Genomic DNA, 9,622 nt, shown 5'->3' with positions numbered 1-9,622 from the left:
CGGATCCGCAATACACGGGCACCGTTCCGTATGCATTCCGCATCACAGATGCGGACCCATTCCCTTCAATGGGTCCGCAAATCCGGAGATGCGGAACGGAAGCACGGACCGGAACACTACGGAGTGCTTTCTGGTGTTCCACTCTATGCCTCTGCACGGACTGGGCCACTGCATTGAGGACCGCAATTTGAGGTCCACGGCACGGGCTTCACACGGTGTGAACAAGCCCTAATACAGTACCAGAAAAGTGTATGAGATTAGACAAATTTCATGCACACTTTGCTTTTTTTCTTAGGTGCGGAAACTGACTTGTTGCGGATTTATTCATGCAGTTCCGCAACTTCAATGGGGTTGTTTACATAAACAGAAAATCTGCAACACAAATGCACCAGATTCTTGCAGATTTTCTAGCCCTAAATGGGGCCACGGGCGTGCAGAAATCTATGTGCTTGTTGCAGAAAATTTGTGCACCCTAACAATTTGGTAGCAAAAACCACAGTCTAGAATACTAATCAATACCAACACAGGTAAAGAATTAAAGTACAGTATAAATGACAATGACAAGCATGTGAAGCTGCAGGGGCACACCGATGCATATGTTATTTGTCTATATATACATAGTTAGGCCTCTTTCACACAACCGTATGGCTTTTTCAGTGTTTTGCGGTATATTTTTCACTGATCCGTTGTTGAGTTTTTTGTTTCCGTTGTGTTTCCTTTCAGTTTTTCCATATGGCATATACAGTATACAGTAATTGCATAGAAAAAATTGGGCTCGGCATAACATTTTCAATAGATGGTTCCGCAAAAACGGAACGGATACGGAAGACATACGGAATGGAGCCACGGAACGTGATTTGCAGGCAATAATACGACATGTTCTATCTTCCAACGGAACAGAAATACGGAAATCGAATGCATATGGAGTACATTCCGTTTTTTTTTGTGGAACTATTGAAATGAATAGTTCCGTATACGGAACACAAAAAACGGCCTGTAAACAGAAAAAAAAAACAGTCGTGTGAAAGAGGCCTTAGGCATATTCCTCAGAGCTTCACGTTAATCCATGTCCTGCGCATTAGCACTCTGAATCACTGATTTTTTTTTTAGGGCTTTAACAACTATCGCTGCAGTGCAATAAATGGTGGCTCCATATAGCATTTGTATGTGTTAAGTACAGTTTATTTGCTCTCTATGTAGTTCATATCAGAAATGTTGTTTCAGTAAATGAAAATTTCAATCTTAGTTTTTTTTTATTCATGGAGAGGATCAACCAGTATTGTAGAGAAGAATGCATCTGACATATGGGATATTTCACTGTATGCTGTATAAAAGGGGTTGGCCCATCTCGCACATTTGTGGTATATCGCTAAAATATGCCACCAATGTCAGATATGTGATTTCCCACCTTGTAGACCCACATCTATCTCTAGAATGGTTCCCCCAAAGCAAAGGAGAGTGCACAGCACATGGGCGGCGTGCTTTTCATTCACTTCTATGAGATCTCCGAAAAGAGCCGAGTGAGCGCGGTAGGCTATTTCCGGAACTCCAGTAGAAGTGAATGAAAATTGCATCACGCAATCGTGGCCACCTCGCCAATGTATGAATGCAGTCCCACAACATAAGCCTTTAAAGGGGTATTCCAGTTTTGTGATGAAGATTTCAATCTTAGTTTTTTTTTATTCATGGAGAGGATCAACCAGTATTGTAGAGAAGAATGCATCTGACATATGCCACCAATGTCAGATATGTAATTTCCCACCTCGTAGACCCACACCTATCTCTAGAATGGTTCCCCCAAAGCAAAGTAGAGTGCACAGCACATGGGCGGCGTGCTTTTGATTCACTTCTATGAGATCTCCGAAAATAGCCGAGTGAGCGCGGTAGGCTCAGCCAACCTCTTTAATGGCTGAGTGCCTATGGCTACGGGTCCTTGATGATGACCTGTTGTTCAGTCTGTGCGCCAATGTATGAATGCAGTCCAACAACATAAGCCTTTAAAGGGGTATTCTAGTTTTGTGATGTTTTAGACCAATCATCAATATCTGATTGGTAGGGGTATGACTCTTGGAACCCCACTTATCAGCTCCTTGAAGGGGATGTGGTGCTAGTGCAAGGGCAGCATTCTCTGCAATGTTTACATTGTATTGGTGATCCAGTGGCATTACAGCTTCCTTTCTCATTCACTTGAATAGGACAAATAATTTTAATTAAAAAATATTACCAATATATTAAAGTAGAGATGAGGAAAGATGCCCAGTGTGTATATCACTTATATCCGTATATCACGTCTAATGTAATCACACAAGTCCTCACTAATATGGGTGCAAAGTATCCTATTGTAGCACAAAGTCATTTACCGCTCCTTCTCTCTGCTTTATAAGTATAATTATATGTGTTTTTTGAACATTTGGGTTACAATACCCGTGTGCTGAATTAAATCTCTAGTATACACTCCAGAAAGTGGTTTTGCCTATTCATCTCAAAATTCAAAAATTGTAATACTCTCATTCACGTGAATTCCTACTGTTTTGAGTGCCGGTTCCATCCAATATGTAACTTAAAGGGGTTATCCGACTTAAATAAATCTATTCTAATCGCTTTTATTGTAGTCCAGTGAAAGTTTATTAAAATCACTTTCATAACCTATCTATCACTATTTGGCCAGTTCATTTCTGGGTCATGTGACCCCCGACGTCAGTAAGCCTGCTCTGCTGATGACGTCTCGTTTACAGCTCTCCCTGCTTGAGGGAGTGTCAAGGCTGTGTAAACGAAACATCAGAGCTCTGGTGCCCTCCCCCCTCCAGCTCTCCTCACTGCCTCGGCTCTGCTCTGCTGATGACGTCTCGTTTACAGCCGACTCCCTGCTTGAGGGAGTGGCCAGGCTGTGTAAACGAAACGTCAGAGCTCTGGTGCCCTCCCCCCTCCAGCTCTCCTCACTGCCTCGGCTCTGCTCTGCTGATGACGTCTCGTTTACAGCCGACTCCCTGCTTGAGGGAGTGGCCAGGCTGTGTAAACGAAACGTCAGAGCCTCTGGTGCCCTCCCTCCTCCAGCTCTCCTCACTGCCTCGGCTCTGCTCTGCTGATGACGTCTCGTTTACAGCCGACTCCCTGCTTGAGGGAGTGGCCAGGCTGTGTAAACGAGACGTCAGAGCTCTGGTGCCCTCCCCCCTCCAGCTCTTCTCACACTGCCTCGGCTTTGGTATGCGATCGCTCATGCGCAGTACATACCAGAGCCGAGGCGATCTCTAAAATCCTTATCTGCCACCAATATATGTATTTATCTAAGCAATATCCATATTGAATATATATTTGAATAATAGATATTGCTTAGATACAGATAATGCTAAAGATATTTTCACACTAGCGGCAGGACGTATCCGACAGGCTGTTCACCCTGTCGGATCCGCCCTGCCACTATTTGGCCGTGCCGCTGGACGGATCCGTTATTGCAATGCATTTCTAGACGGATCATTCACTTCTATGAGATCTCCGAAAAGAGCCGAGTGAGCGCGGTAGGCTATTTCCGGAACTCCAGTAGAAGTGAATGAAAATTGCATCACGCAATCGTGGCCACCTCTCCATTCACCTTTATGGGAATTTTAGAAATAGCCAAGCCGACTCTCGGCTATTTTTGGAACTCCCATTAAAGCGAATGGAAGGTGACTGCGCTTGCGTTCACTCGTTCACTTTGAGGTCCCCATTCTAGAGATAGGAGCGGGTCCCAGAGGTGGCTAACCTCTTTAATGGCTGAGTGCCTATGGCTACGGGTCCATGATGATGACCTGTTGTTCAGTCTGTGCGCCAATGTATGAATGCAGTCCCACAACATAAGCCTTTAAAGGGGTATTCCAGTTTTGTGATGAAGATTTCAATCTTAGTTATTTTTTATTCATGGAGAGGATCAACCAGTATTGTAGAGAAGAATGCATCTGACATATGGGATATTTCACTGCATGCTGTATAAAAGGGGTTGGCCCATCTCGCACATTTGTGGTATATCGCTAAAATATGCCACCAATGTCAGATATGTAATTTCCCACCTCGTAGACCCACACCTATCTCTAGAATGGTTCCCCCAAAGCAAAGTAGAGTGCACAGCACATGGGCGGCGTGCTTTTGATTCACTTCTATGAGATCTCCGAAAATAGCCGAGTGAGCGCGGTAGGCTCAGCCAACCTCTTTAATGGCTGAGTGCCTATGGCTACGGGTCCTTGATGATGACCTGTTGTTCAGTCTGTGCGCCAATGTATGAATGCAGTCCAACAACATAAGCCTTTAAAGGGGTATTCTAGTTTTGTGATGTTTTAGACCAATCATCAATATCTGATTGGTAGGGGTATGACTCTTGGAACCCCACTTATCAGCTCCTTGAAGGGGATGTGGTGCTAGTGCAAGGGCAGCATTCTCTGCAATGTTTACATTGTATTGGTGATCCAGTGGCATTACAGCTTCCTTTCTCATTCACTTGAATAGGACAAATAATTTTAATTACACCAAATCACCACTACAGTGTACACGGCCTGCACTAGCGCTGCATCCCCTTCAAACAGCTGTTCAGCAGGGTGCCAAGAGTCGGATCTTTGCCAATCTGAAGTTGATGACCCATCCTGAAGATGAAACCAGAATACCCATTTTAACATACATTTTTTCCCCTGTAATTTAAATATTAGCCACTAGGTGGCAGCTTAGCAACAATTACCGATCAAAGCATCCTGTGACACATGATTGTCATGTTCATCCCACACATACAGAGAAATTACAATTCTGGAGTTTGTAGGCATGAAATGCAAGTTTCTGATTAAGGGCTCATGCACATGACAGTATTTTGAGTTCTGTATACAGACGGTATTTTGATTCCTTATACGGTCCATATATGGAACCATTCATTTCAATGGGTCCACAAAAGATGCGGACAGCACTCTGTGTGCTGTCCGCATCCGTTGCTCGATTCCGTGACCCCGCAAAAACTATGAGACATGTCCTATTCTTCTCCGTTTTGCGGACAAGAATAGGCATCTCTATAATGGGCCTCCTGTTCCGTTCCGCAAATATTTTTTTTTGAGGACCGCAAAAAACAGCACGGTCGTGTGCATGAGCCCTAACTGGTGAAAAGGTAACAGACAGTGCTAGCAAGCTACAGAAGCAGAACATTTACCATAAAACAATCAGGGCTCAAAGCACAGTGCTACATTACATATTGATTAGTGACTATTGCACCATTCTCAAATGCATTATATCCAGGACTGCATTAAAGAACCCCCAATAACAGGAACACCAGGGATGACGACTGTTTCTTAAAGGGATTTGTCAATAAATAATAAGCAGATGGCTCACTCTGGTTTATCACGATTGGTGCACATGTTCAAAGTAACACCCGTACCAGTGGAGCCGTACCATACCTTTGAGTCAAAGACGACACAGGTGTGGGTGCATTAAACTTACCGGACAGTTGGACTTATACAGATGGTGTACTCAGACCCTTGAGACAACCATATCAGATGGACAATTTATATACTGCATAAAGTTGAGCGAAAATAAACAGCCACATCCGAATAATTTATATCTTGCGCCCTACACGGTGGTATTTTACAAAAGTATTTGCATGTGTGGCGGAACCCGCCTCGCCACTGGGCATTGGAGAGGACTGGCTGGCCGCCTCCTACCTACTGACTATGGCCCCTGGTGATTTGGTACGTTTGAATGCAAAATTTGGGCATGTGCTATTTTATATTGCTGCTACTGGCCCTTTAATGGCCATCCGGGGACATGTCTGACTTTTAGGAACAATGCCCCTTTAAGACTGTGTAGCAGATTGCATTCAGGCTGTATTAAATACTATGTATGTTATTATGTGTTCGGTTACATTGTATATGTGTATGCCAGGGGTCAAGTTAGTCCATTACGTTTGATAATTGTATTTTGTGGATTGCGTCTGAGACAATGCTTATTGTGTTGGTTAATTACGTCTCAGACAAGGCTCATTGTGTTTTGTTTATTACGTTACAGACAGAGGGGAGGGGATTTTGTGTACAATTGCTGGGAAGGTTTATATACTGTAGATACATATGATTGGCTGTGGGTGGTACCTTGTTGGAAGATGTGTATAAATCAATGCTTGTGTTAAAATAAAGGGAGTTCCTGTTTTTACCCTCAAGGTGAAGTGTCGTCTCATTCTTGGGGGAGGATTTATGGTATGCTGTCCCAGTTTGACTTCTAGGAGTGTAAACCTATTCGTATGGTTTCCTATTCAACTGTCTACAGCATTCAGGCTTGAAGAGGATTTATCTGCTTCTTCGGTTCGGTGATTGTGGTGTCTGCCAGAGTGCTTGGAGATCTCAGGAAACGCTAGGAGCATCCAGCAACGGAGGTACTCAGTCGGGGTGCCAGGTGATCCGTTACAGCATGTACCTAATTTCATCTGGAATACAGCTATACGGTTGGCCCTGGGCATAGCTCGCTCTGTCATAAACGGCTGTGATTCAACGAGTCCCACCCACCGGGGAGGATACGGTTGCAGCCTCTTGTGACACAGTGAACTTAGAGGGCAATGCATTTCTGATATATGTTTTTATTGATATGGTTTTTTATATATGTCTTTATATAGCTTAACCTAGTGCACACATGGTATATTGTTTAATAAAAAATTTAATGAAGGAAAAAAGGATGGAAGGCTCAAAACACCTCAATGGAAGATAACAGAGGGTGCTCTATTCTCTGGGTCACCTACCCAGTATGGAGGTTATAGAATAAAACGCAAGAGATGAATAGGCACAACCACTTTCTGGAGTGTATACTAGAGATTTAATTCAGCACACGGGTATTGTAACCCAAATGTTAAAAAACACATATAATAAAATGGCAATCTTAAAATGGTAGTATACAGCAATATAACACAGCAAATAATCAATAAGTGGCAATACACAGCAAATAATCTATGAATAGTAATGATAAAAATAGCAGCAAACACTGATAAATTATAACAGCAGTCAATAAATAGTCAAATTGTAGCAGCCAAAGTCTCTAGATGTAGCAGCAATATGTATATGATTGACAGTTAAAAAAATATTACCAATATATTAAAGTAGAGATGAGGAAAGATGCCCAGTGTGTATATCACTTATATCCGTATATCACGTCTAATGTAATCACACAAGTCCTCACTAATATGGGTGCAAAGTATCCTATTGTAGCACAAAGTCATTTACCGCTCCTTCTCTCTGCTTAATAAGTATAATTATATGTGTTTTTTGAACATTTGGGTTACAATACCCGTGTGCTGAATTAAATCTCTAGTATACACTCCAGAAAGTGGTTTTGCCTATTCATCTCAAAATTCAAAAATTGTAATACTCTCATTCACGTGAATTCCTACTGTTTTGAGTGCCGGTTCCATCCAATATGTAACTTAAAGGGGTTATCCGACTTAAATAAATCTATTCTAATCGCTTTTATTGTAGTCCAGTGAAAGTTTATTAAAATCACTTTCATAACCTATCTATCACTATTTGGCCAGTTCATTTCTGGGTCATGTGACCCCCGACGTCAGTAAGCCTGCTCTGCTGATGACGTCTCGTTTACAGCTCTCCCTGCTTGAGGGAGTGTCAAGGCTGTGTAAACGAAACATCAGAGCTCTGGTGCCCTCCCCCCTCCAGCTCTCCTCACTGCCTCGGCTCTGCTCTGCTGATGACGTCTCGTTTACAGCCGACTCCCTGCTTGAGGGAGTGGCCAGGCTGTGTAAACGAAACGTCAGAGCCTCTGGTGCCCTCCCTCCTCCAGCTCTCCTCACTGCCTCGGCTCTGCTCTGCTGATGACGTCTCGTTTACAGCCGACTCCCTGCTTGAGGGAGTGGCCAGGCTGTGTAAACGAAACGTCAGAGCCTCTGGTGCCCTCCCTCCTCCAGCTCTCCTCACTGCCTCGGCTCTGCTCTGCTGATGACGTCTCGTTTACAGCCGACTCCCTGCTTGAGGGAGTGGCCAGGCTGTGTAAACGAAACATCAGAGCCTCTGGTGCCCTCCCCCCTCCAGCTCTCCTCACTGCCTCGGCTCTGCTCTGCTGATGACGTCTCGTTTACAGCCGACTCCCTGCTTGAGGGAGTGGCCAGGCTGTGTAAACGAAACGTCAGAGCCTCTGGTGCCCTCCCTCCTCCAGCTCTCCTCACTGCCTCGGCTCTGCTCTGCTGATGACGTCTCGTTTACAGCCGACTCCCTGCTTGAGGGAGTGGCCAGGCTGTGTAAACGAAACATCAGAGCCTCTGGTGCCCTCCCCCCTCCAGCTCTCCTCACTGCCTCGGCTCTGCTCTGCTGATGACGTCTCGTTTACAGCCGACTCCCTGCTTGAGGGAGTGGCCAGGCTGTGTAAACGAAACGTCAGAGCCTCTGGTGCCCTCCCTCCTCCAGCTCTCCTCACTGCCTCGGCTCTGCTCTGCTGATGACGTCTCGTTTACAGCCGACTCCCTGCTTGAGGGAGTGGCCAGGCTGTGTAAACGAAACATCAGAGCCTCTGGTGCCCTCCCCCCTCCAGCTCTCCTCACTGCCTCGGCTCTGCTCTGCTGATGACGTCTCGTTTACAGCCGACTCCCTGCTTGAGGGAGTGGCCAGGCTGTGTAAACGAAACATCAGAGCCTCTGGTGCCCTCCCCCCTCCAGCTCTCCTCACTGCCTCGGCTCTGCTCTGCTGATGACGTCTCGTTTACAGCCGACTCCCTGCTTGAGGGAGTGGCCAGGCTGTGTAAACGAAACGTCAGAGCTCTGGTGCCCTCCCCCCTCCAGCTCTCCTCACACTGCCTCGGCTCTGCTCTGCTGATGACGTCTCGTTTACAGCCGACTCCCTGCTTGAGGGAGTGGCCAGGCTGTGTAAACGAAACATCAGAGCCTCTGGTGCCCTCCCCCCTCCAGCTCTCCTCACTGCCTCGGCTCTGCTCTGCTGATGACGTCTCGTTTACAGCCGACTCCCTGCTTGAGGGAGTGGCCAGGCTGTGTAAACGAAACATCAGAGCCTCTGGTGCCCTCCCCCCTCCAGCTCTTCTCACACTGCCTCGGCTTTGGTATGCGATCGCTCATGCGCAGTACATACCAGAGCCGAGGCGATCTCTAAAATCCTTATCTGCCACCAATATATGTATTTATCTAAGCAATATCCATATTGAATATATATTTGAATAATAGATATTGCTTAGATACAGATAATGCTAAAGATATTTTCACACTAGCGGCAGGACGTATCCGACAGGCTGTTCACCCTGTCGGATCCGCCCTGCCACTATTTGGCCGTGCCGCTGGACGGATCCGTTATTGCAATGCATTTCTAGACGGATCCGCACCTGGATCCGTCTATAAATGCTGTTAGGCTACTTTCACACTTGCGTTCAGAGCGGATCCGTCTGGGGTCTGCCCAGACGGATCCGCTCATATAATGCAGACGATGGATCCGTTCAGAACGGATCAGTCTGCATTATATTGTAAAATAAATTCTAAGTGTGAAAGTAGCCGCAGACGGATCCGTCCAGACTTTACATTGAAAGTCAATAGGGGACGGATCCGTTTGAAAATTGCACCATATTGTGTCACCTTCAAACGGATCCGCCCCCATTGACTTCCATTGTAAGTCTGGACGGATCCGTT

This window comes from Bufo gargarizans, chromosome 3 (assembly GCF_014858855.1).
Source record: "Bufo gargarizans isolate SCDJY-AF-19 chromosome 3, ASM1485885v1, whole genome shotgun sequence".
Taxonomy (NCBI): Eukaryota; Metazoa; Chordata; class Amphibia; order Anura; family Bufonidae; genus Bufo; species Bufo gargarizans.
This window is presented reverse-complemented; position numbering follows the sequence as displayed.